Source organism: Triturus cristatus, chromosome 6, assembly GCF_964204655.1.
Source record: "Triturus cristatus chromosome 6, aTriCri1.1, whole genome shotgun sequence".
Taxonomy (NCBI): domain Eukaryota; kingdom Metazoa; phylum Chordata; class Amphibia; order Caudata; family Salamandridae; genus Triturus; species Triturus cristatus.
The window spans coordinates 873,272,383-873,299,740 of record NC_140589.1 but is presented as its reverse complement, the minus strand read 5'-3'; the positions used below and the strand labels follow the sequence as shown (position 1 = coordinate 873,299,740).

Below are 27,358 nucleotides of genomic sequence, written 5' to 3'. Positions count from 1 at the left end.
TTCACGCTATACTTAGCGTGAAAGGGGAAGTCAATGGGTGTTGTGGTGGGCGTTCCAACTCAACACCCATTGATTTTGGCACTACCCCATATTTACAAGGGTGGCCTAAGTATGGGGCAGTGCCAAAATTAAGACCAGGAAAAACCTGGTCTTACCCTGGGGCAATGAAGAGAAATGTTTAATTTATCCTCGTTTTTGCTGTTTCCATGTGTGCTGCATTGTGCAGCACACAAAGAAACAGCAAAACACCATTGATTTTTTGTGTGCAGGAAGGTGTCCCTCCCTGCACATAAACAATCATTTAAAAAATGATGTTTTGCAACATTCTATGTGTGCTGCATTAAGATGCTTTGTGTTACCTTAAATCAGGGAAAGTGTTATTGTTTGAATGCTGTGGGGCTGCATGCTGTGATACACTACTGTATGCTTGCTTCTATATGAACCCTGAGTAAAGATGCAATATTGTGTCACTGCGCTTTACCTCTCAACAGACTTCATTCCTTTTGCTAATCTTTTAAACTTGCCTGATTCTTTCTTCTGTTGATGTTGACAAGTTCCTTGAAACACATGATATTGCACAAGTGTACACAAGTTACTGTGCTTTACATTGCTTGTGCAGCATTAATTTTTCTATTCTTTAACTCAGCAGGCAGGAGGGCTACCATGACCATCTAAGATGCCACACCAAGTATTGTTATTGACCAAATCCCTTTATTCTCAGACCATTACCATCAGTCCTCAGTTACATCCTCCAGGAAAAACACTCGAACCAATCCCCATCACAATGATATATGTCCATTAGAGATGCCCCCATTAGGCTTCTCCATGGTGATTCTTACCTCCTTCTACTACCGATGCACATTCCTATGTAATCCATAGTCAGCAGTCAACAGTTATTGGTGGGCAACAAAAGCCATTCAAATTATCTTTCTGACCAAGGAGCACCAAAGCTACCGAATATTTCTAATTTATCCTGAACGTACATGGATCTTACACTGTGCTTCTTCAACATATCTGTACAGAGGTACAAGCACCAGAGGGCACTGTGTCTGTGCTTTTCTAGACCCACTTGAATTCGAGAAATATGAAAATGTCCTTCGACTTTCTGAGGCGGTGATTCAGTTGCTCAAGTTCTCTCATCCCTTTCACTCTCTACAACCTTGCTGAAAATGCCTGTCTTAGACATAGTCCGAAAGCCTGTTAACTTGCAGCTTTCCCTGATGTGATGTTTCAAGTTGTGCTGTACTGCTTTTCTAATACAGTTAAGCCAGCTGCCCTGCCTTAAAGGGCTCATGGGCAGAAGGCTAATTTCAGATAGCATATGCCCTTGTAGCTCCATGACTCCCCAGTGACTCCCCCATGAGGCCAAACGAGCTATGCATGTTTACTTCTGTCTCCTTAGTGAAGCTCTGCAGAACAGTGGAAATGGATAATTGCTGGCTGGAGAGGTTTATTGTTGCCATGTGTAAGGTTCCTTTGTCTTATAATTAGTGTCTTTTTTGGAACTTATATTATTGTACTCAGTGTAGTTTTCATGCTCTTGAAAGATATGTACCTGTAAGCTCAAATCATTGTCTTCTGGTGCACAACTAGACAGTGAAGAAGATATGGTTTATTGCCTTTTTTGCAAAGCTGTGTAACCAGTCTAACCACATTAAGTGACCTTGGATAATCTGGTTTTGGGCAAATCACGTTATGTCCCTGTTCTCCTGAAGTAAACAACATCAAAGTACTGACTGGACTGCTAGTCTTATTGAAGCGGAACCAAGACTCTTTGGGCCTGATTCACAAAGGGCTTCGCCCCCACTATAGTGGCAAAATGGGCAAAAAAAAATTTGCATGGGATGTGGGCTGAGTGCCGGAGACTTTTGCAAACATTTCACCCGTCACATTTTGTGGCATTGCTTGGCTTGAGTGACACTTTTGGGACAACCAACATGTAAACCAATTAATTCTGTTCAAACTGGTTTGTCCCTGAATCAAATTTGCATATGATTATTATTTCTTGCCCACCTCTATCTCAAAGTGTATCACCTCCACATTGCGCAAATTACGGGTTCATATTGGTCACAATTTTATCCTATTGCCAGCAAATGGGTCTTTGTTGGATTAAAATGATTGGGAGCCACCACAATAGGACATTTATTACATAAGCAGTGGCTGGTTTTTGAGGGGTCACTGCCTCTACTGGTGCTTCTGCCACTCTTGTCAGCCTTTGCAGCAGAAGGGGAGAGGAGAGAGGAGAGAGAGAGAGACACACACACACGAGGGTAACTGAGCGAAAGGAGAGAGGGTGAAAGACGTTGAAAAGAGACCAGAAAAAGAGAGACACTAGTGAGGTAAAGAGAGTGCAAGGAAAGAGAGAGAGCATAAAGAGAGCCCGTGGGAGGGGAAAAAAGGAGAGAGAGAGAGACAGACAGACAGACAGACAGAGAATGGATGGGTTGAAAGAGAAAGGGGAAGAAAGGAATAAGGTTGTTATGAACATTTTTGCCTTTAAATTCTGAATTTAACTTGTCACATTTTCTATGCTTTTAAAGACAGATTTCAAATGTAAGGCTGTGTCTTTTGACAATCTTTATGGTGTATAGGCTTTTGAAAGGAATGGCTGTAGGATGACATTGTTGAAACAAAACAAAATAATGTAGATACCTGTAATTAAACTGTACACATTCGGTTGTTCAGAAAGTGTGATGGAAAAAAGATGTAAATAGGATCAAAATACGTAAAGAAACTTTACTTCTTAATGCACAAATGATAAATATTTATTGAAACCCAAATTCACACATTATCATTTATTTGCAATATAATTTTCGCAGTAAAGCTTTATTTATGTGCAACTTTAAAGGCCATTTCAATGGAAAATGTGCTGCCTGTAATTGACACCGCACTAAAACATGATGTCTTAGTTACATCAAAAAATTGACCGCCTCATGCTCATTAAAGCTAAGTGGGTCGTGCAAAGTTCTACAAATTGGGCCCTGGTTCTAAAAATTTTGGACAGCACTGCTTTAGTGGAATTTGTTTGCTTTTTCGCGAAGCAGCTTTACAACACGCTCGGGCATATCAACAAGGGCCGGCGATAAATATCGCAAAGCGCGCTTAGCGCTTGCATATTTATCACCGGCTATCTCTGGAATGTATTGCCCGGTTAGCGCATTATCACCAATGCGCATCGCCGAGGCGATAAAAATTCCAGAGATAGTGTGGATATCGCCGTTTTCCATGGTGGAAAACGGCAATATCCTAGATGATAGGGTCTGTGGTCTTAGCCACAGAATCCACTCCCCATGTTAAGTATGCCTTAGTCAGGAATTTAACTGACGTTAAATTCCTGTGTTAAGGCATACTTAATGCGATGTAAATAATTGCTACCCTTCCTTGTTAATATCGCAAAGCTGCCTTTGTGATATTTTCCCTGGTTGGTTTCACAGCCACGCCTACTTTCCATCTCATTAACGATGCAAAGTTAGGTGTGCTGGAAACGGGAGCTAAGTCAGCAAAACACGCAATAGCGTGTCTTTGCGATAAGGCGATAAAATTATCGCCGCTTTTCGGTGGAAAACGGCCGCAAAAGCGGCGATAATTTTATACGCCGCCTTGTTAATATGCCCCATAATTTGTATTATTTGCCCAACTCCTCTTGTGCATTCCCCACTATTTATACAATCAAATGCCCAGCTTCTTCCACAGTAACAAATTGTTAGTTGAAAGAATGTACTGTGAAACAAACTTCCACATTATACTATTTTGTAGAAACTTTGTTGAATTTTAGTGGCGAGATCTTTCGAATTTCATGAGATTATGACACATATTCTCTAATGATTTATATTTGTTTCACAAAAAAGCATTTCATTTTAGACGAGCAGGATAAAGCGTTTCAGAACTTAGAAGTACTTTCGTTTGGTTTGTGGGTGATTTGGAGAGAGTGAAGAAATGTTTTCTAAACATATGGGCGACTAATATATTTAGTCGTATTTTTTATTAATGGGTCATTTGGAAACATTCACAAATACGTTTCCTCACTGGGAAGGACTCCTTTAGAAAATAAGTTTTGTGTTTATACTGTCACCACACCCTTTGGATTTGACAGTGACATAGGGAGTTTTGCGGGGCGTTTTGGAAATTTATTTCGCATGCTTGTCTGTCCAGCCTACATCCTAAAGACACACATGCCATTGTTTAGTTAGTCTTTTGACTGAACTATGGGAAACATATATTCAGACTCCGGCTTCGGCAGCGGGGGATTTACAGCTTAGTTAAGTTCAGAACTGAAAGGTTGAACTGCTGCAGCATATTGGCGCTTCCTGACTTCAAAGGAAGACCGGGCCGGCTGTATCAAAGGAAAACTTGTAGCTGCTCAGCACAATATTGGGTGTTTGTAAAAGGCATGGCAGCTGAACGCAGCTTTGGAGAATAACAAAGAGGCAACATGGAGGGCAATATCATAGAGGAACCAGGGTTGGGTTGAAAAATGGATGTCACAGTGCTATCCCCAGCTTTCCATGTACATTTAGTTGTGCATCATTGTACTAACAGACGCTGTTGAAGAGAATTCAGTGTTAGTTACACTAGCTCATTCAATGTAAAGTACTCAATGCTAAACTGCAAACTTAGGAGCAGTGGCGTAGTTAGAGCTTTTGCCGCCCCGGGTGGTCCCTGAGTTTGCCGCCCAGTGACGGCCAATGCAGGTGGGGAGGGGAGCCGACTTACCTTGCGCTCGCGGCCGCCCACATAAAAGTGAAGCCCGGGGCGGGCCCCCACCCTCCCCAGGTACACATCTGATAAGGAGTAAGATTTTCACCACTCACAACCTGCCCCTAAATTAACCACTGTGCTGAAGAACCCCTAGATCTCTCAGTGATTTAAAGGGTACTCGATCAATAAAGCTGTCCATGCATTACCTACTCAATCCATTACTCCCATTTCGCATCCCACTACCTACTACCTGAGGTATTCCACATTGCATCCATGCACCACGTGAATCAGCCTTAGACCATTAAAAAAGTCTAGTCCCACCATCCCACCCTTCCATCAGTCATTGACTGGCCAATAGAGGGGGGGAGGGAGGCACAAGGTACTGCCGGTTGCATGTTTCGGTCTCCACAGTTAGTCATCACAAGATTCAAGCCTGGGGCAATTAAAGTAAGTCCTGGGTTTACTGGGCTTCCTAGGATTGGTTATGTTATGTTACTTTATGTTATGCTATGTTAGGTTAGCTCATTTTATGTTATGTTTACTTACAAATCGTCTGGGTAGGTAGTCTAGTGAATGAATGAATGAATGAATACGCATTTGTATAGCGCATGGCTACCCGAGGGCATCCCAGCGCCAGTGGCGTCACTAGGGGGGTGCAGGGGGTGCGGACCGCACCGGGTGACACCACCACATGGGGTGACACCAAAATGCAAGATTGATTGGCAACAGAAGTGCTTCAGCCGACAAAAAGCGGCCGCGGATCAGATGGCGTAGCTGTTAAAATGAACTGTAAGGCATTAGATTCCATTGTTACAATAACAACTTGTCCTCTGACGTGTTTGCATTTTTTTCTCTTAGCTGGTGAAAAACTCCAAAATCAATTTAGTCCACTGTTGTCCATTATCTCTCCCATTTTGGCATATTTGAAAAGGCGCTCAAAGTGCGTTTTTCTCATGACAGGCAGGCCTGCACGGTCAAACTGCTTGGTGTGTGTGCGAAGCGTTGCTGAGTGATTGTGTGTATTTACCTGTGTATTTGCTGTGTATGTGTCCTCTGTGTGTATAAATGGTGTATACTTGCATGGTCAAGCAATGTGCGCATGTGTATGTGGAGGGCTCGTAGAGGTGTGAGTGCTATGGTGTATATATTATCTGAATGCGTATAATCGTAGTGCGTAGGTGTGAATCATCTGGTTTCTCTGCCCTGTCTGTGTGTGGGGGTGATTACTGTGCATTTGGGGTGTAGGTAGCTGTGCAGATAGTCGGTATGGGTGCATGGGGAATTTGTGGTCTGGTCGTGTGTGAATGATCTGTATGCGATCCTATTTTGGTTGGTTCGTAAGTGAATGATCTGTGTGTGGTGTACTCTGGGTATATGTGTGTGTTATCTGCATGGATGGAGTGTCAGTGTGCAGAGTGTGTATGTACATACGTGTGAATTAACTTGTCTGTATATGTGCTATCAGCCTATATGGGTGGTGGGAAACAGCTGCGAGATGTCTGTGTATATTTAGGTGTGAACACGTGTGTCGCGAGCAGGGAGAGTGGTTAGAGTTTAGATATGTGTGATCAGTGAGTTTGTGTGTGGAAGGAAGGGGCACGGTTGGTATGGATAGGTGTGATAATGAGCGGTGTGTGCGTGTCCGTGAGACCGGTTTTTGTGAGTGATCTGTGCATGTGCTTCTGGTATGTCTCCGTTCTGGTATGTTATATGCATGACCCAAAGTTTTCAGAATGGCACATCTTAAGGCTGAATGAGTCAATTTATGTTTGCGGTGCGTGGGATGTGTCTGTACGTGTGTGATATGTATGTATGTGTTGGAGAGGACAGATAGCAGGCTGGCAGAGAAGCTCAAGCCAAGAGGCCAGAGTGGATTGTTAGGGCGGAGGCCACCAGGATGAGAGAGAGTTTCTGAAGCTGCTCCAAATCCGGCCCCAGAAGCGCTTGCAGAGGCCATTCTAGGGCCGGAGGCAGCCAGAGCCAGGTTCTTAGTATCACGGGATGACGAGTGTGTGTGTCTGTTCACGACCAAAGGTGCTAGTGGGACCAAAGATGTTAGTGCGATGGAGGAAGCTGCAAGACATATTCTCCCTTACCAGAGAACACAAAGCCTCGGAGAGTGTGACAATATCAAGAAGGTTACACAGTGTGTGCGTCCTGGACCCTGGCTGCAGACTGCCCCTCGCTCGCCAACCGCAGGTGCTGCCAGGGACAGTCGCCTGGCTTCCCCCACTGTGTAATTGGTGCTGTTTGAAGAGCGCACCCGAGCAGTGGCGTCACTAGGGGGGTGCGGGGGTGCGGACCGCACATCACCATGAGTTACCGCACTGGGTGACACAAACCCTAGTGATGCCGCTGCTGTGACGCCTCACTCAGCAGGCACAAATCAGGAGAAAAGGAAGGGTTCCAGCTGTTTCCTGAAGCTAAAATAGTTAGGTTCCAGGCGGATATGCTCAGGAATTTGGTTCCATAGCTTGGCTACATTGTATGAGAACCGACGACCTCCTGTTCGAACTCGCTTAATCATAGGCACTATGAGTAAGCGTTTATGATTGGATATCAACATCCTGTTAAGGTGATAGAGTTGAACCATCGACTGAATCAGAGGGGGGCCTTTAGCAGAGATGGTTTTGTGAGTAATGCAGATCGCCTTAAAACTAATTCTGGCCTGAATAGGAAGCCAATGCAAGCCAATAAGTGCTGGTTTGGCTGAACTGCGTTTAGGGATGTTCATTAATAGGCGGGCAGCACAGTTCTGGACGATATGTAACCTGTTGGTAGTTCCCTGGGGTGCACCAAGGTACACTGCGTTTGCATAGTCCAGTCGCGAGAGTATCAGCGCCTGGACTAACACCCGTCTAGCATCAAAAGGAAGAAGAGGAAGAATCTTCCTTATCATCCTTGTCAGTCCATAGCAGCTGGCTGCAACTTTACGCGCCTGTTCTTTTAAATCAAGCTTACAGTCGAGCCAAACTCCCAGACTCTTAATCTTCGTTTTTGGTACAGGTGGAGGACCCAGACAGCTGGGCCATGAAGCATCAATACTGGCAGGGACAGTATGCCCAAGTAGCATAAGTTCTGTTTTTGCTCCGATTAGCTTCGAAAATGACTTGCCCATCCATTCAGAGATCTTTCCCAAGCATGATGTAAGACCAGGCTCTGATTTGTTCTTCTGGCTAAGAGAAACCGGTAATTGTGTATCGTCGGCATAAGTGACAATCTGGATCCCCCAAGGATATACCAATTCAGCTAAAGAATTCATGTAAATATTGAACATGGTGGGGCTTAGTGATGATCCTTGGGGGACTCCGCACTGCAGAGGGATATGCTCTGATGCAAATTCGCCTTCATAGACGCAAAAGTAGCGATTTTCAAGGAAGGACTGAAGCCAGTCCAGCGCAGATCCTGCTACACCCACCTCCTTAAGTCTCTCAATCATAAGTTGATGATTGACAGTGTTGAAAGCTGCGCTAAGATCTAACAATATTAAGGCAGCGCAGCCTCCGTCATCCATGATCTTCCTGGTCTCTTCTATCACAACGATGAGGGCGGTCTCAGTACCCTGTTGGCATCTAAAACCTGTCTGAGAGGGATGCAGACACTTGTTGTCTTCAAGGAATGATGACAAGGCTGAGTTGACATGTTTTTCAGCTAATTTGCTGATTCCAGTCAGCAAGGAAATGGGCTGATAGTTTGCCCAGTCCTCTGGGTCAAGATTAGTCTTTTTTAAGAGTGCCTTGACCCTGGCCTGTTTCCAGAGAGGAGGCACCACTCTGCTACGGAGGGAGGAGTTTATCACATCCTGAATAACTGGAGAAACTGTGTCAGGGATTAGATTTAGAATGGACAGAGGGACAGGGTCTGTAGGAGAGCCCGACTTTAGTTGTCTGAGGAGTTCCTGTGTGGATGATAAGGAAAGAGGGGGAAACTCTTTCAACAGAGTTAGCTTATTCAAGATGACACCGTCATTAGAGGGGTTAGGATGTGAAAAGGTATTATAAATCTTTTCGACTTTGGACCAGAAGTTTTCTGCGATTTCATCACACCGCTGCTGAGAGCTATCGGGGGCAGAGATAGGGCTAGGAAGAGTAGGAAGAGACTTTGTAATTTGAAAAATTTTGCGGGGGAGTTGGCTGCCGAGACAATCTTCTCATGATAATAGCTTGATTGAGCAACCTTTATTTCTTTTTTGTACAATTTAATTGCCTCTCTGTATTTGGCTTTTTTTATTTGCAGAATAATCCATTCTCCAATTTCTTTCCAATTTTTTACACGATTGTTTGAGTTGCGCTCAGATTCTGAGAATAGCAGGCTTTTTTATTAATTTCCACTCGGTGAAGGGATTCTTTCCTGGGAAGCACTGTATCTAGGGAACATTCAAGCCAGTTGTTATAGCCTGAGGTATGGGGACTGACTTATTTAGCTTAGTGATCCACTTTCCTACCGGTAGTTTAGACCAAATGCGACTATATTTTCTAATTTTTATGAGTGGCAACAGGGGGTCAGATAATGTCCATGTCATTGAAAGTAAAAAAAGGTCTGACCAAGGGATCAGGATAGGGTCCGTCACCATAAGGTTCTGTACATTAGAAAAAATGGGATCAAGCAAATGGCCATGATCATGGGTAGGGCCGGTCACTTTTTGTTTGAGTTGAAAAGTGGCCAGGCCTTCAATAAGATCAAGAGGGGCATTAGAAGACAATTCATCGAAATATATGTTAAAGTCGCCCAGGATGGAGAAATTAAGTTGGGGGCTCGCCAAATTGGCGACAATATCTGGGAGATCCTTACAAAAATAAGACGATACACCAGGGGGGCGGTAAATTAAGATTCCTGAGAAGGTATTAGTGGGGGAAAAGCTAATTGAGAAAGCGAAGCTTTCACAGTGAGGTAGGGGATTATTAATAGACCTACATCTGAAAATATTTTTATAGATGATAGCAATGCCCCCGCCACGGCCGCTATCTCGGTCTTGCCTCATAATAACATCATTTGGGGGCAAAGCTCGGACAATAGCATGATCGGAATCCTTGTTAAGCCAGGTTTCAGTAAGAAACAATACGTCCGGGCTATTGTCCTCAATGAGTAGGTGTATCTCAGTAACATGTTTAGATAAAGATCCGCAATTCAAAAGTAGCATTTTAATTTTATTATTATCATCCGTCTTTCCAAGGGGTGTGAGAGTGGGGCAAAATTTGAAATTACAATGAGTGCAGAGAGGGCTTATCCTATCTGGCAGCATAAAATGAGAGCACTCCCTTTTGGACTTACCTCTAAGTTTAATGAGCTGTTCCCTGGTATACGCATGACTAACAGAGGGGAGTTCAACAGGGGTTCTGGCTCCTGGGCCCGGTCTGGCGCGGACGGGTGCAGACGGGCTTGCGGAAGCGTCATCGGCGGAATTTAAAGCCGATTGACCGCGTCAGCGCCTACGTCTACAACTAGACCGCTGACCTTGGTAAATGCGTGATAAAAAAAAAAAACCTCCAGCATTGAACACTGCTCGTGATCCCCCCCACAAGTTTTAAACACACACAGTAGCAGCCGAGAATTAAAATAAAATTCTTTTTAAAACTAGGCACAGTAAAAAGCAGCCCTTCACTCAGAATAGTGCTCTAACTAATGGCGAGGTGCCAAACGAGGAAGCGTCATCGACGGAATTTAAAGCCGATTGATCATGTCAGCGTCTACGTCTACAACTAGACTGCTGACCTTGGTTAATGCGCGATAAAAAAATCCCCCCTCGAGCATTGAACACAGCTCGTGATCTCTCCCACAAGTTTTAAACACACACAGTAGCAGCAGAGAATTAAAACAAACTTCTTTTTAAAACTAGGCACAGTAAAAAGCAGCCCTTCACTCAGAATAGGGCTCTAACTAATGGCGAGGTGCTGAAGTAGGTGTATTTGTGGCCTGGCCTAGGGTGAGTCTACTTGAAGAGCCAGGTCTTCAGCTACATGCCAAACTCTAGAATTGAAGAAGTGGCTCTGATGTGTGAAGGCAGGTCGTTCCAGGCTAGAGGAGCAATGTAGGAGAGGCCCTTGCTGCCGTCCAGGTTCTGCATATGTGTGGGATATGTGCAAGTAGGAGTCCGTCTGAGCGAAGGTATCTGCGTAGTCTGCGAAATGAGATTCGGCTATTGAGGTAAGCTGGTGCTGTGTTATGTAATGCTTTGAAGGTGTGTGTGAGGAATTTGAAAATGGGCTTGTTTGGCAATTGAGAGCCAGTGGAACTCTTCAAGGTGTGGTGTGATGTGTGTGCAACATAGCAGGTTGAGTATGATCCTGACTGATGAATTGTCAATAGTTTGAAGTCATCTGGTGAGCTGTTTGCTGATCCCAGCAGAGAGGGTGTTCCTGAAATCCGTCTTGCTAGTGATGAGAACTTGTTTGATGGTTTTTCAGGTGATGAATGGGAGCTTTTTGAAGAACTTTTTCAGCATCTTCAGAGTGTGGAAACAGGAGGCATAATGGCATTGACTTGGGCAGTAATGTTCAGTTGGCCGTCAATGATGATCCAGAGGTTCTTGGTGTGGGTGGTGAAGGGTGTGCAGGGTCATGTTCAGCCAGCAGCCAGGTGGAATCCCACAGTGACAGTTCTTCCTGAAGATCATGACTTCTGTCTTGTCAGTGTTAAGTTTGAGACAGTTGGTTTTCATCCAGGTGGTAACTTCAGTCCTGCAGGCAGCAAACTTGTTCCAGGGTTTGCGATTAATGGTTGAGAAGGAGAGCACAAGATGGATGTTGTCAGTGTAGAATATTTTCCAAGCGATCACATTGTTTATCCCTAGTAAGTTGGGTTGCATGCTGTGAAAGCTGGGGTGGGTGGAATTTGCGAAATTGACTTTCGCAAACTATCACGAAATTGCTCAAAACCTCCGCGAGCACGCAGAACTTTTCCCGCCCGTTCGCGATGTGTTTTTGCGTGCCCGTGGGGAAATGTATCCCTAACTTGCCCATGTGGTCGCTAATGGGCGTGGCCATCTTGCTCGCGATGCTTATTTCCTGTTCCGGGTCGAATGACGTGTTCGCGATCGCAAACTCTTGCGGGATAGCGCAACCGGCTACCAACAATCCAACATCTCGTGGCGCACGCGAACGGATAGGAAAACTTGTCGGCGAATGCAGGGACCCGGTAAGTCGCTACCACGTGCGTGAGAACACATTTTTAAGGCGCAAACAAGAAAAATACTTCCGTTTCGTGGCAGATTGCGAAGGTTTTGACATTTTTGCGCTCTCTGCGGAACGCAAAAAAAAGTCAAAATATCGCAAATGCCGTGAGTGGAACAAAATTTTCGCCCAGGCCTAGTGAAAGCTACCTGGGATTTTACACAAGTGGCACCCCTAGGATCACTCTGTTTTCAAGGGTTTGTGCCTCTTGAAGTTGGGGCTCTTCCCTTGGGGTTGTTACTTGTTTCCAGTAAAAGTTTGGGAGCTTCATGCAACTTTGGATTTCCTCATGTTTCATCATTTATGGCCATGTTTTTTTTTACTTTTGTAACCCCTTTTATTAGGCCTTTCACTTATAAGCACAAGGTTTTTCTTTCCTCTTTCTTTCCTCTTTTGGTCATGGGACCATCTGTTTCTCTGACTGTATCTTTTTAAAACGCTGGCAGGTTTATTTTTTGCATCCAGAAAATAATTATTACTGGCTCCTCGGTGCTTCTTACCTACAACGTGGTTGTGGCTCTGCAATCTACTGCATAAAGGCAGGCCAAATCCAGCATGTTCCATATCTCACGATCGAGGAAAAGGGCAGAGACAGGTGTGAAAGATACCTGTAGGAGGAAAAAGGAAAAAACAAAGGTCTGGTGAGTCTGACTAGCATGTGTCTCACCCTATCTTGGGTAGACAGAGACATACAAGACAAATGCATGTCTTTTTTAAAAAAAAATGTAAACTTGGAGATAAAGAGGGAAGAGGTTGCAGAAAACACAAAACTTCTTTATTTCTTTCCCGGTAGACACTTCACTATCAGTGCTAGAATAATGTGTAGGACACACTGGGCAGGTTGAAGGTTCTAATCCTAGTTTTTCCTTCTGTATAGGCGCACAATATGATGGGTACCAGTAGATACAATACAACATACATGACATGCCTGGAATGATAGTAGGCATCTTTAGTACACATATGTATATATGTGTTGAAAGTAGACAAATATACTCAATTACAAATCATTACATGTGAATAAATATCATTATGTTGTTGCATATTGATAAAATAATCAAACATTGCAATAGCCATAGGTATAATCCTACTGCGCAGGAGAGTGTTAAAATCAGGTACAAAAGCTGGATTCAGAAAAACATTCTGTCTTGGAAAATATGCGTGTTTTTTTCTGAATTGAAGTTTGAGCAGTAGTCAGTCTTGTAAAATCCAAATCAAGGGGATCAAACATAGGTTCAATCAAAGATGGCAAAGGGAAAACAACAAATCGAAATGATCAAAGGTGCTGGTAAATATACAGGAAGTTGGATCATAGATGTTGTGGTAAGCAAACACTTACTAAAATTGTAGTTGGATGACCTGCTGATGCGCAAGGAAGAAAAGTGGTCAAAGGTCTTGGATAACTAGTCATAGATGCCATATAAGGAGAAACAGAAATCATTGAATAAGGTTATATCAATGACACAAGCTGCGCTAGAACAGAATGATGTGTCAGCTCATAAGGCGAACATTGAAGATGATCCATAAGCAGCATTCATGATGATAGGAAGATGCAATTTCACACACGGTGAGCAATGAATAATATGCTGAATGTACTCCCATCAATCCAGAGAGAGCACATGTTGATGTTCCAAAAGGATGTTGACTATAATGGGCTTATTATAGTAGATACAGCATGGGATCAAAGGCCTCATTCCTGGTGGTAAAAGCATTCAAATGCTCAAAGTTCATAGTTTGTGCATACTAGAAAGCAAATCCATCCCTAGATAAAAAGCAATGGCATGTTGACAATCTTTTTCTGACGGTGTACGGACAGAAAATTCCTCTGCATGGTAATGGACGTGTATCTCAGCCCTGAGTACCCAACTGCACAGATGTCTTGATCCTTAATGCTGATTTTTGTGTATAACAAACACGGATCATGTGTGTGCACCATAACATAGGTCTGTTTCACGGATTGTGGTCTTGTTGGACTGGTAGGGGCACCCAAAGCGCTATGCTCATAGTGGTGAAGGCTACTGCCCTCACCAGGAGTTAACCAGCATGAGCGCGGTGGTGGCAGCATATGTGTAGTTATCAGTAGGAAGGAACAGGTCCCTTTTTTGCTTGCATTACTGGAGTGAGCCCAACCAGCCCATTCATCTTTTTAAAGGTCAGCTGTTGTGTGCTTAACTCACCATTGTCCTATATCAGTTAACTATGAAGTGGTGCGCAGTGCAAGAGTAATGACTATGCTGGATGTATGTGTGTCTCAATAGGGTATAGTACAGGGAGAGAGCAGTGCTGTGCAGTGCATGCATGATGAATGCATGTATTGGGTGTATGTACACCTGCAAGGGGTACATTGCATGAGAGTTGTAGTGCTGTGCGTGTGCAGGGAATGCACATACTGGGTGTATATGTACCTGCGAGAAATACAATACATGAAGGATGAAATATTGTGCAGCGTGTGCATATTGAATGTGTGTGCTAGCAGAGTATGTGCTTGCAAGTGGCACACCATGGCGCGAAACAGAAAGGCTACAATACTGGGCAGTGTGGCACAGAGTGAATGTGTGTGCTGAATGTATGTGTGCCTGGGGTGGCACAATGCATGACGGTAACAGCACTGGTTAATGTGTGTGCTGTGTGAATACACTGAGTTCAACTGTGCCTGTAATAGTACATTACATGCAGGACACTGGATTCCATTTTAGGCAGTCCAGGCATGCCTGGTGATGACATGAGGAGGTTGAGGAATCCCTCCAGACAGAGTTGTATAATGTTACATACCTGTGAGCTGGGTGGAGCACACTAAGATTGAGACTCTCCCTGTACACTTCACAGGGTGCTCTTTGATTCAGTGATAGATCACAAAGTAGGGGCCTGGACACATCACAGGAAGGAGATGGGGCTGATAAGGGAATCATAAAGAGTAGGGCTGGAGCCCAGGATTAACCATTTGATGAACATATTACTGCGGCTGACATACAGGTGTGAACTCTAGTCACTCCATGGCCTGTGTTATTTGACTATTAGCTTCGGAGTCTCTCCTGCTGTGACAGCCTTTGAAGAGGAAGAGGTAGAGGAGAAGTGCTTTAAAGGAAACAGAACCCTAATATAAAACTTAAAAGGCCCTAAATTCATATTTGGTGTCTGGAAATGGACTATAAGAAGGAGAAGTTGAGACCCCAAATATTTTACATCTGGCAATCAGCCATGACTGCCTGTCTGCTTGCCATGACCAGTGCACACAGTGAGAAAGAGGAGAGTGTTGAAGGGTACCGTTGGGCGCTCAGCTAAGTGGACTCCCAGTGTGAGCTGTGAGGAGATGGCTGCTGCACTGATTGGGTCATTATCCATGTGCAGATTTATGTCTGCAATCCCCATCTGGCAAGAGAGAGCCGCTGGAAAGATAGCCTTGAGCAGAGTGCCTTGAGGGGCAAGTAAAGCCTGTGTGTTGTGGTTTACAGTGACCCTCTATGCCAGAAGGGTCGCCCTTGGAAGTTATTGGTGGATAGGGAGGCGGGAAGCCTATGTGGAGCCTAGCAGGGACCCTGTACTCCTGGAGGGGCTACTGTAGTATGGACTGATGTACAGTATGTGGCTGCCAAAATCAAGATTGCTCTGAGGATTGGGCTGCCTCCAGTGAACCGGAGGTCACAAGAAAGCATTGAGGATTGTACCTGAATTTGCCCCATGTACTGAGGAGGACATTGTGGATGCATAGCAAAATCACTGGGACCGCGACCAGGAGCATTAGAATCCCATCTCTCTGTTTATGGGAGCACAGAACTTACTGTGCATGAAAAGAGCACCTCAGATTACTGCTGGAGTCAGCCACGTAATCTCAGAGGAAAACACACGTGCTGGTAGCTGCTGCTTCTCCCACATACAGCCAACTCTCTGAACAGGACTCGAGCATTGTGCATACCAGTGAGTACGGCACCTGCTGAGAAACTACACGCTTCCTCGCTGCTGGAGCGAGTAGGACTGGTTATGGGCCAATCGAGCCCCATGGGATTCACTATCAAGGGTGCTGTTTGCTAAGCCACTTTTGACTAGTTTACTAATAATTGGAGTGGACTATTGAGTTTAGGATTACTATTGAGCTTTCCCTGGATGTGTCCACCAGTGAATGGGGAATAACCCCTACCACCTTAAAAAGAGTGGGTGGGTCAGGGATTTACCAGTGAAACACTAGAGCCCCGACCTCAAGAGATAATGTGTTATTGTTTATATATGTCATAAGATTGCTTGGTCAGGGATTTACCAGTGAAACACTAGAGCCCCGACCGCAAGAGAAAATGTGTTATTGTTTATATATGTCATAAGATTGCTTTGAATGCATAGAGTTAGAAATAAAATCCTTCTTTTTATTATAAAAATAAGTATTCGATTGGACATTGATTTACTGACACTACTGTGTGCTTTTTGCGTTATTAGTCGTGTTCACTAACCTGAATTTACACCTCCCCCAGGAAGCTTTGACTGCTCATCCACAGCTACCACTGAGAGTCACCTGCAGAAGAGGCACTTGGCCCAGTTGCTTAGGATTCATGGTAGGTTAGGCCAAGGTTTAATCAGAAGTGAAAAGACTCAACCACCATGGTTAGGCTTAGCAAACACTGCATGCTCCGTGACCCTCTCAAAGGAGCTCTGACAGAAAGATATATCAAACTTATCGTCCTGGAATTATAATTATGTCAGCACCTGAAATGATAACAACAGGCAAACATCGGGTGAGCAAATTGGAGGTAAGTGAGACCACATCAATGGAAAAGTAGCAAGCACAGTCTTTTAGGCAGTCTGTAAACAAGAGCAATTTCTTTAAAAGCTTCTGCAATATCTCTGAATTATTGAAAGCATTCCAAATAATATCAAACAGAGCTGCAAAATGAGTTGGGAACTGCGTGCTGTACATCTGCTGCTGTATGCACTCTTTGCAGGTCAAGAAACTGAGCTGCTGAAGTTTAAAAAATCATATTTTTGTGCCCAAATTTGAGATTACTTTGTTCACTTTGTCAAGGTGCTCCAGGGGTAAAGTAAGCTTTGACCAAAGGAGGATATCAGAACCGTGAACAGAAGAACTGTACAGTGCAACTTTACAACATTGTTCTGTCTTCTGAACAGCAAGGACATAAATATGGAATGTCAGTATAGGAATAGTGTTTAAAGTTCTGGATGTATTTTTACTCAGTTGTGTTACAGCTTGGGGATTGTTAATTGAAGAGATGTATACATAATCTGAGCCTCCATGTTTTAATAATATTTAGGTTGCAAACCATCTGGTCCTGGTTCCTTATTACTAGAAGAAAATGTAATCTCTGTCTAGACTTTTTATTTGTACGTTATGGCTCTAGCTGCCCTCTAGCTTACTGTATTTTACTAGAAATACCAATGTTTAACTCTGTAGTAGATAGATGAGTGCAAAAACCATGAAAATAACGTTATCAAACACATTTGACGTAGATTTGTATTGTCTTGAATTAGTAATTACAGATACACATTTATGGCCTTATTACAAGTACGGCGGTCCTGGGACCACCGTACTCGTGGTGGTGGTCCGACTGCCACCACACCAGCAGTCCAACTGCCATATTACGATGGTGGAGGTGAGACCGCCACAAGACCACCGCCACCACCAAGATCCAGGATCACATGGTGGTGTGGAAAGCAGGCAGGAAATGCAGTGGTGCCGATACCGGCCACCGCCGAGTAGATTCTGACCGGCCTTTCTACCAAGCATCCATGAAATGCTTGGCAGAAAGGCATGGAAAGGGGCCCCTAACAGGGACCCTAAGCAAATCTGCCCATGGGGGTGCATACGGGGAGCATCAGATGTTCCCCCAAAAAAATGCATGGTCGTGCATGCACTGTGTGGCATGCATAGCATGGTGCATGTCACACCTCACACAAATGTGCTGTAGGCGGTGTCACAGAGGCAGTATGCTGTTTAAGCTCTCATATGAGCCTAACATACCCGCTGCCGTACCACCACCGCCCGCCCACCTGCCCTTGATTCAACTCATAATCTGGTGGATGGGTTCACCAAGGGCTAGGCAGTCTTTCTGGGACTACCACGGAGGTGGTCCTACAGGAAGACTGCCAAACTTGTAATTAGGCCCTTAGTATCTTTTGGATTGATTTCAAGAAACATGGAGCCTGACATAGTTTTTGGCATATAGTGGACTCAGTCGCAAACGTGAACGATAAAAGTTGTTGATGTGTTGGTTTTGTCATGAGATGTATTGCTGCATTGTTGGTTGTGATAGTCTGGTGTAAAAACTGTTGTGTTGTTGCCTTATTGTTGTATTGCTATAGTCTCTTTAGTTGCTATTGAATTCTACAGTGAGCTTGTAATTGTTTTGCATTTGTTTTTATATTTCATCAAGTTGTTCTGTGTTGTTGTTTTTTACATTCTTGTTTTGGTGTTCTGTGTTAGTTATGTTGGAGTGTGCCCAATTGTGTTGGTGTAGTGTGTCATAGTATGTAATGTATTATTGTTGTCTAGAGTTTTTGTCTTGTGATGCCAGGTTGTGTTACTTTATGATTTTGCTGTATTATGATTTTGTTTTGCTATTGTGTCACTGTGCTCATGGGAGTAGCCAGAAAAATAAAATACTCCCCACTTAAACCACATCCAAAATGGCAGCAAGCGCAACAGGCTCTCAGGGAAGACTCCCCCTAAAGGAATTCTGAAATATCTTTCCTGCTACCATCCCTCTTGCATTCTTTCCTTCCATCTGTCTCCCAATCCTTATGTCTATTGTTTTCTGTCTTTTTCCATCATCCTTTTATCACCTTCTTAGTGATTTTCCATCCATCTATCTATCCATCCATCCATCAAACCGCCCACCCATCTATTCTTGTTTTTCAATTTCCTTCTGTCCATCCATCTTCCATCCATCTCTCCACCTTACCACCTCTCCACCCATTGCCCCATAAAATATTTCCATCCACCCTTCTCTCATCCCTCTTTCTAGTCATTCACTCCAGGCTCTCCTGTGCCATTTGTTCACCCACCTCACAATGCCTTCATACGTCTCTCCTACATGAGTAATTTGAGCTTCAGTTCAGAGAGTAGCAGTATCTCATCAAAGTGAATTGAGCTGTAAACAAAAAGTTAAACATATCATGTTAATCAGAACTGCTCAGTAGCACCCACCCCTCACTCAAGCTGCTGAAGTGGGGGGGGTGACAACTCTCCTGCTGTGCTCTGTAACTCATTTACAGACTTCAACAAATGTTGCAATCTTCTAGCCAAAAGCAGAAAAAAATTGTCAAAATCCATCTCATAGACAATGTTGAAAAATAGTACTTCCCAAGTTCAATTTATGTGATCTGATCACTAGTTTTGACCTCTTTTGACTGAGAATACTGCAAGCTGTTTAAATGGTAAAAACTGCAATTTAATTTGCTTATTCTACTATATTATATAATTTCCTACCTGTTATCAGGTTGTACCAATTTTCTGCTCACCTTCAACCATAGCAGTTGCCCAGTCCAAAGAGAAGCTTTGGTCAGACCGCTTCAAAAAGGCGATAGCTAACATCATATCATCTCTCGGACATGATCGCACCTCTGCTGAGTATAATACAGATCTACAATGAACAGTGGGAAAAACATCTGGAAGATTTATACTTTTTTTAATCTTATGGCCCCTCGCCTGTGGCATTCCTGAAATTGCTTCTTCAGCTGTGCGATGCAAAAACTCTCAACTATAATTTTACAGAAAAGTTACAGAGATTATTAACTTGTACCTTGTAGGAATACCACCTAGCAGGAAATACCATGAGGAGTGATCACATTGCTGATAAATGCAGTTTTATTGTCCAACATATTGATGTACCGTCTTATCTATCACCAAAGGAACATGCTGAAAATCATGGCTAGGTTTGTAATTCTGCTCCTCAGGACTGGAATAGTGCCATGTGTGGTCAAAAGTAATTGCTGCCATTATCCCTCTTTTGAACAGTATTATGCTCAGTCTCATTACCTTAAACAATATTTGCCCCAATTCAAGAGTATCATGGCCTTTAAGGATGAAAAAGAATCAAAAGCTCTTAAAGGTTACATCATGTTATGGAGATTTTCCCATTCTCTTTATGCTGGACCTCTCTGTGACCTTTGACCAAGTGAATAATAGCCTACTTTTAAAGTCCCTTACCACCATTTTGCAGATTTTGAGAGGGTCCTGAAGTGGTTTAGAACTGTTCAGATAACAACATTAAAAAGGCAAGGTTAGATTTTTATAACTTACATTTTCTGGTGGGTGATGTACCTCAAGTGTATTGCCTGTCTATGCCTCACTTTAACATTTATCGATGTTCATCCCTGAAGCATCTCAGGGATCAGGACTTTCATTCAAATGCTGATGACATACAGATTTATCCTCAGGTCAGCAGCAGAAAAAAAAAGTCTCTCCTTAGTGTCAGAGAGCTTTAATAAGTTGGAGGGATGGCTGGGCTGCTGTGGGTTGTTGTTAGATACCACCAAGGATCTGCTACTTAGTGCTAGCAGGATGGTTTGGGCCCGGGTAAGGTCCAGGCACCACCGCTCCACCTCCCTCACGCACATTCCCTGCATCCGCTGCAGTAACAGTGGTGAGCGCTCCTTCTCATACCTTGCCTCAAGTCCTGGAACAACCTCCCCCTGCACCTCCGAACCTTATCCTCCCTCCTGGAATCCAGGAAGGGACTCAATACCTGACTGTTCAACTGATCCCACCTACTGAAGCAGAAGCCCAGCACCTGGATACCCTTGTGGGTGATTAGTCATGCTATACAAATCCCAGTTGATTGATTGACTGATAAGGGGCTCCAAGGAATTTTTTCATGAACTCTGTTCAATGATGTGAGCAAAAACGTGCAAAAGTATAGTACAGTGCACTTGTCATAATCATTTCCTATAATACTTAAACCAAAAGTACCACATGAGAGCAGTTCAATGGGAATTATAGGAATATTCTTAGCATTTGCACCGAATCTTGGTGTGTTTTTTTTGGCATCCATGGGGCTCTGTATACCAACGGTCATGGTGTAGTGATCCATTACTCCTATACATTTTCTATTTTAGGGAGCTACCTACGACCACCCATGTTTGGCAATGTCTCTCTTGGCCAGTAATAGACCCATGCTGAACAAAGTTTTAACACTACGCGGGCCCCTCATTTATCCATATTACCCAGTTTCACCATTTTAGGGTTCACAAAAGTTACACATCCCACCACCTGTTCCAAGTCATGTGCCACCTCCTGGCAGTAATGGGAAACATTCACACTCTACCAAATTACATGAAAATATGTGGCCCTGGGAATTTTACACCTTATGCATCTAAGGTCTAGAATTTAGCAGCAAGGTTTTCATTTAATTTTTTATTGTGTGTGTCACGCACTAGGGAGTGAACATATGGGTTTTAGGAGCTCAGTTTGAGCAATGTATTATTATTAAAAATATATTTAGGGGGACAGGATTTTTCTTATGTGTTGGGGCAATTTAGTTTAGGATTCAGGCTGGGCATTTGCTTTTTTTTGGCTTGTGCAAGAACACAACACAAAGCAGCAATTTTAATTTTACTTTTTATTTTGTAATCTTTTATTAACATTTTATAATTTTTTTATTTATTCATTTTTCGTTTGCAAAAATATAGAAACATTTAGATGCTTTTAAAAATATTTCTATATTTAATAACATTATAGAATACTTATTTTAGTTTGTTACAGATTTACACTGAAGCTCATACAGGAAGCAGTCTTTTTTCTGTTTGTTTTTGGTCAGTAGAGGGTCACAGTGAAGGCTGGATGGATGGTACTGCGTTAGAGAGGTAAGAAACATAGGGGTATATTCAAAATAACGTGGGATAACTACCGCAAGAGTAGCTTAACGCAACTCTCAACATCGCAGCCCATTGCGGGAAAAGTACGCTGTGCCAACCAAGTATTCACAACACGGCTGTAGTATGCGATAGTCACCAGATAACGCCTCAAATGTCAGCGTTAAAATCAATGCCACGCCGCAAAAAATTGAGACACGAATGAGAAAAATCATGCGATGAGGCCAATCGCGGTACAAAAATCAGCGAAAACCAGCCACAGGCCTGCAAATCCCACGTGTCTGACGGGAAAATGCACTATAAAAGAAAGAAAGAAAGAAAAAAAACAATTTAAGCTGCGTAGCACCATGGATGCACCCGGACCGAGTGCAGAGGACAAGCCGAACTCCACAAGCCCCACGGAGGTCCAGCCAGAACCCCGTGTTCGGGGAAGGGCAAGGAGAAGAGGAAGAGGAAGACGGGGTTCAGTCCACAGGAAGACCGGATCATCGTCACAGAGGTGATAGAACACCTTAAACAACTGTTCGGCACCTCCACTGCGGCACTAGCAACCCAAAAGAAAATATGGCAGGCCATCGTCACCAACGTCAATGCAGTCGGAGTGTCGCGGAGGTCACTGGAGGAGCTCAATAGGCGCTGGCATGAAGTGCACAGCCAAACCAAACAGAAACTCGCCGCCAACAGGAAGGCAGCAACGGCGAGTGGCAGTGGGAGTCCTGCGACACAGGAGGAGCTGGATGAGCTGGAGGAAATGGTGGCCACAGTCAGCAGTGTGGAGACGGTGGCAGGATTTGTGGGCCTAGACACAGCTCGATACGACCTGACCCAACAGCAACAGGGTGAGTAACGACCAGGGACTGGGGAGATGGGCAGAATGGCACACATGCACAATTATGTGTACCTCACTGCACACCCAGAATGATCCTGGAACATGTCCCTGATAGCCTTGGCACACTGCAGCACACATAGAAACACCAAGTAGGCCCCCGTCCACAATGTGTACAAAGGGGCCCCCTTCCATATCACCAATATCACAACCGACCCATGCACATGTGCTGAATCCAGCAAAGCAGCGGCTCTGTGACCAACACTGACTATGCAAGTAACACTGCATACCCAATAGCATGGCAGCAGCCAAAAAACATGACATGGCCCACGAATCGACATAGAGGTGGCCCAGTGCGGATCGAATCCGTAAAGGAGCAGGTCACACTCTGACATATCCACGTGCACCCACAACCCATGCCGTACAATACACGCAGCAGACGAACAATGCACCAGGCCACAAAATCTGTCCGAGAGCACATATGACCCAAGTCAAAAACAATTCAGTCCCCGAAAAGCACACAATTTAAAGGAAACCCGCCTCAAAGGGAGAAGGCTACACAAAATCAGAGCTGCAGGGGCAACTCCCCCACAATGCAGCACACACACATAGCAATCACAGAACATCAGCAATTACGGCAATGTGGTACAAAGTGCAACACCAACACCACAGGGCAGGGCTCACAACAGGTTCCCCACATGCGTAGTAACTGTCCACTTACATCTCGCATTGCCTGACACTGTGTGATGATAATGCACGAGTACTACCACACATCTGTCATGTAGTCGAAAAACACACTGACTGCCATCAAAAAGCCAGCTCCACCAAAACAGTCACAACGTACATTGGCATGCAGTCTGAATGTAAACATCTGCAAATCTTCACCATACATGTGTAACTCTTTTAACCTGCATCTCCCCTTTACATTGCAGAGGGACCAACAACAATTCCTGCAGAGCACAATACACTTCCCATCATTGATGATGAAGAGGACAACTTGCACATATGTCAAGACACCCTCCAACGGATCATGGACAGCCTCCGCACCCCATCCCCAGGAGCTGGGCAGGCCAGCTTCCCCGAGGTGAGCCCACCGCCTGCACAGACCAGACAGCAGGAAACACACACCACCATGGCTGTCTTCCCGGACCCCCCAAACCAATACATGAAGTTCCAACAACTTGTGTGGGGTTGCCAGGTGGAGTTGGCTGAACAGCTGCGGGTGGGTTTCGAGCTCATGGCAGTCAAACTCGATGCCATACGTGGCTGTCTGAGTCCCATCAGGGACCATGTACAGTCCCTATTGGACACCCCCTGTATGCTCCATGCTCCACCACAGACCTTGGCTGACCTCGCTGGGGCCATTAATCGAATACAAGAACTGTCTGGTCAGACAGGCACCAGCGATGACAGCACAGAGTTGGCACAGATGCTGAGGTCAATGGAGACCATGGAGGAGATGCAGGCTGGAAGTATGGCTGCCACTGCTGGACACCAGCGAGTAGTAGCTGGGAACTTCAATGCCCTGCAGTTCATCATCTTGCAATTGCTGCCACTGAGCCTGGCCCAGATGACTGAAGCGGGAATATCAACACACACAGCTCCGACCCCTGAAGTGTCAGTGGCACACAGTGATTCAGCCATTACCCCGCCCCACACACCGGACACACCGGACACAGAAGACGTATCAGGGTAGTAAGATGGGTATGGTAATTACTGTGTGAGGAAGGCGGCAATAGCATCCATCACTGCCATATGGCCTGTCCCTGCCTGATTCTGACCTATGCATCATGCCCTGGGACAATACCTCCCACTGACCCCCGGAACACTCTGTGACATTCACCCGGACCCTGACACGGACTACCATATCTTCACTGCTGGACAAATACACAACAATCCTGCTGCAGACTGCACTCCCCCTCTTCCTAATCACTTTTAAATTCCTAAAGCACTCTGGTTGGCCCACCACTGGGCATCAATGTGATGGGGCTTGGATGGCCATGTACAGCTCCAGCTCCTTCAATCACCAGAATGTGAATAAAACATTCTAAATCACACAGATGTCTCATGACTATGTTCACTCAAGTATGGAAGTATGGCTGGATGTAGGGACAATGATTGCACATGAAGGTACACCCTGGTAACTGACATCTATGTGCATGTGTATGCCTGAGACACATGGCCAAATGGATGACTGTGAAGGTTAGTACTAGCTATGTCCCCAATGCACATCAACAACAATCTCACAACTCCCCAACGTAGGCACATGTCTATGTGTTGAATAGGGCTGTGTGTAGAATGACCAACTCGGTAGCAGGCCAGTTGTGGTGTGCTATATCACATGTGATAACAGAACTTCACGTCGCATACCTACTCACACACATCTGTGTGGACACATTCTGTCATGATTCATGACATTGGTCCACATGGTCAGAGGTTGGACACCATACTCACATTGCTGAAGTCACGTAAGTGCACAGGTCGGCCCGCACCTATCCCAAAACAATGTCTGGCTCACAGAGGTAGAGCTTGCAAAAGGGACCCACCCCCATTGCACATGCGTCAGTCAGTTCATCCCTGTGTAGGGACGATGCTCATTGTGGCACACTTGTGGACAATCTAACCAACACACATCACAGTTAGACACCAGTGGAGTGGCATAGAATGTATTGGCATGTGTGTGTCAGTACGGACGAGGCAACGGCCACAACAGGCAGGGACATGCTTAAGACACTTACACACAGCATGGGTACATGTAGAGGTTCAGAAAATGGTGAGGCAAAAATGGACAACAATCATCATGGATGGCAACGGTCTCAGCCCACCTTGCCTTGCTGGATGAGTCATGTTTTATTTTGCGTCTCACCATTGCCCCTTGTGAGGGGGCACGACTCACTGCCCATGGGCTCTGCATAGTGCTCTCCCACCGGAGTGCGCTGATTGTCTGCTCTGTTGACAGTGATCAGGTGAAAGGGTCAGACAGGTTCCCATGTTGTGCTACATTGCCATGTGTGTGCTCTCCCCCAGCAGTGTGTCCAAATTGGCAACGTTGACAAACGATGCTGTGTTGCTCCGACCATGGACCTGCATCACCTTGCACAGGTGTGTGTACATATGCGTAGTTCCATGCTCATGCATCCAGAGTCCTGATGAAGGCAGACGTGTCCTCTGTTGTGGTGGGATATGTGAGCATTCCCCATGATGCAACAAGTTGTTGGGACCTGTGCTGTGGGTAACAATCTGATGTGGCTGCAGGAACGTAGTTACTCGTCCATGAATGCCTGTGCAGCTTCATGTTGAATGTGTTCCAATAGTACGTCGTTGTCGTGTTCAAGGAACACCAGGGTGAGCCAATCCATTGACTGGTCCGGGCAGGTGTGCTCAGCCCACACCGTTTCACCAATCCGCAACACAGCCCAATAGTGGAGCGCCTCGATGTGATCACTGCACACGAGGAATTGTGCAACCTCCCATGCACAACTGCCAATACATTCGCAGTATGTAAAGGCATCCCATGCACAGCTGTCTCGGTTACACTCCTGTTCGTGATCCAACAGGGGGCGCAGACACAAGTCATAGTCCAGTTCCTCTACAGTTGTGTTGGATAGGCAGACATCCATGGGACATTCGAATGTGCATGTTCGGCAGTGGGACCAGGGCTGGACGCAAGTGATGTAGGCAAGGAGAAAGCTCAGCCAGTAACTGATCCGCAGAACTGCCAGTGGCAGTGCGCCCAGTAAATGCAGCATACGTGCACGGTACTGTTCCACATGACAGGGGTTGTGCATGTGCCCGGGATGGCCTGCCATTGCGTTGGTGCGTCTCATGGAACCGGCACTCTTCTGAACAGCGGCAGTTGTGTGGAGGATATGCCACAGCTCTGAGCAATGATCCGAATGTGTGTACAACGTTGGGGAGAATGGATTGCTGTTTCCGTGAGTGTCAAGGGCATCGTATGCGGGGGTACCTCAGGCAGGGGCTTCAGTGTGTGGGCTGTGTATACAGATGGTTTATTTGCACAATGCGTGGTGAGGGAGTCGTCCCCATCTGCCATGGCATCTCTCTAAGGGTGTTCCCGCCACGTTCTGGACCAAGGTCAGAGGTGCAGGTGTCCTCCCGCCTTCTGCATTGGAACAATGGAGCTTTCATCCCTGATGTTTGTCTGACTACTACTTGCGTTTTTGGAATGTGATGTGGCTTTGGCACTGAGACTGGGACAAGGCCTTGGGCTCATGGTGTACGGATGGCGATTCACACACACATGTTGGCACGTAGAGCCAGGTGCCCGAGAGGCCTTGCGCTGCTTGTGCAATCTCACTCCGTCTCTCTTCCTCGCTCTCTCCCTCTCTTTCCTTTGTTGGGCGCATGGCACACCTTCTTCTCTTGGATTTTGTCTTCTAGGTTGTGTCCTACAGATTGTCCAGGGAGGACAACCAAATGGTTGTTTTGGCTTTTGTTTGAATGGTGTTTTGTGTTGATGATTGCATTGCTGTATGACTGATTCTCCATTTTCTGGCCACGCATGTATGTTGACTTTCCTGCTTGTGCGACATCAGGCAAAATATTTGTTTTGGGATTTGTGGTGTTGGTGTGCTGTTTCTTTGTCTGGGTTTGGGGTGGGCCCGGGGGGATGTTGCGGGCCTGAGTGTGGTGTGGGTGGGTGTTGTGGTCCTCTTGGGTGTCCATGCTGCATGTTCAGTTGCGCAGGGGCATCTGTTGTTCTTCATGTGTGGCTATGGGCTGTGCTCCCTTGTCTGGTGCAGGTTGTGTCCCGACTTTGCACCAGGTCTGAGCAGGTGTTACTTTCCTGCTGCTAACGCACCTTATCGCCTGTTTTGGATTCTAATCGCAGATC

The 27,358-nt window shown here is 45.1% G+C and overlaps 1 long non-coding RNA gene across 1 annotated transcript in view; it reads right to left on the bottom strand.

The window, feature by feature from the left end:
- LOC146817989 (uncharacterized) overlaps nt 1-27,358 on the bottom strand; it is a 138,242-nt gene that overhangs the window by 105,988 nt on the left and 4,896 nt on the right. Inside the window, exon 2 of the long non-coding RNA XR_014962607.1 lies at nt 12,368-12,475. This is a non-coding gene — a long non-coding RNA (uncharacterized LOC146817989). The remainder of the gene's footprint in view (nt 1-12,367; nt 12,476-27,358) is intronic.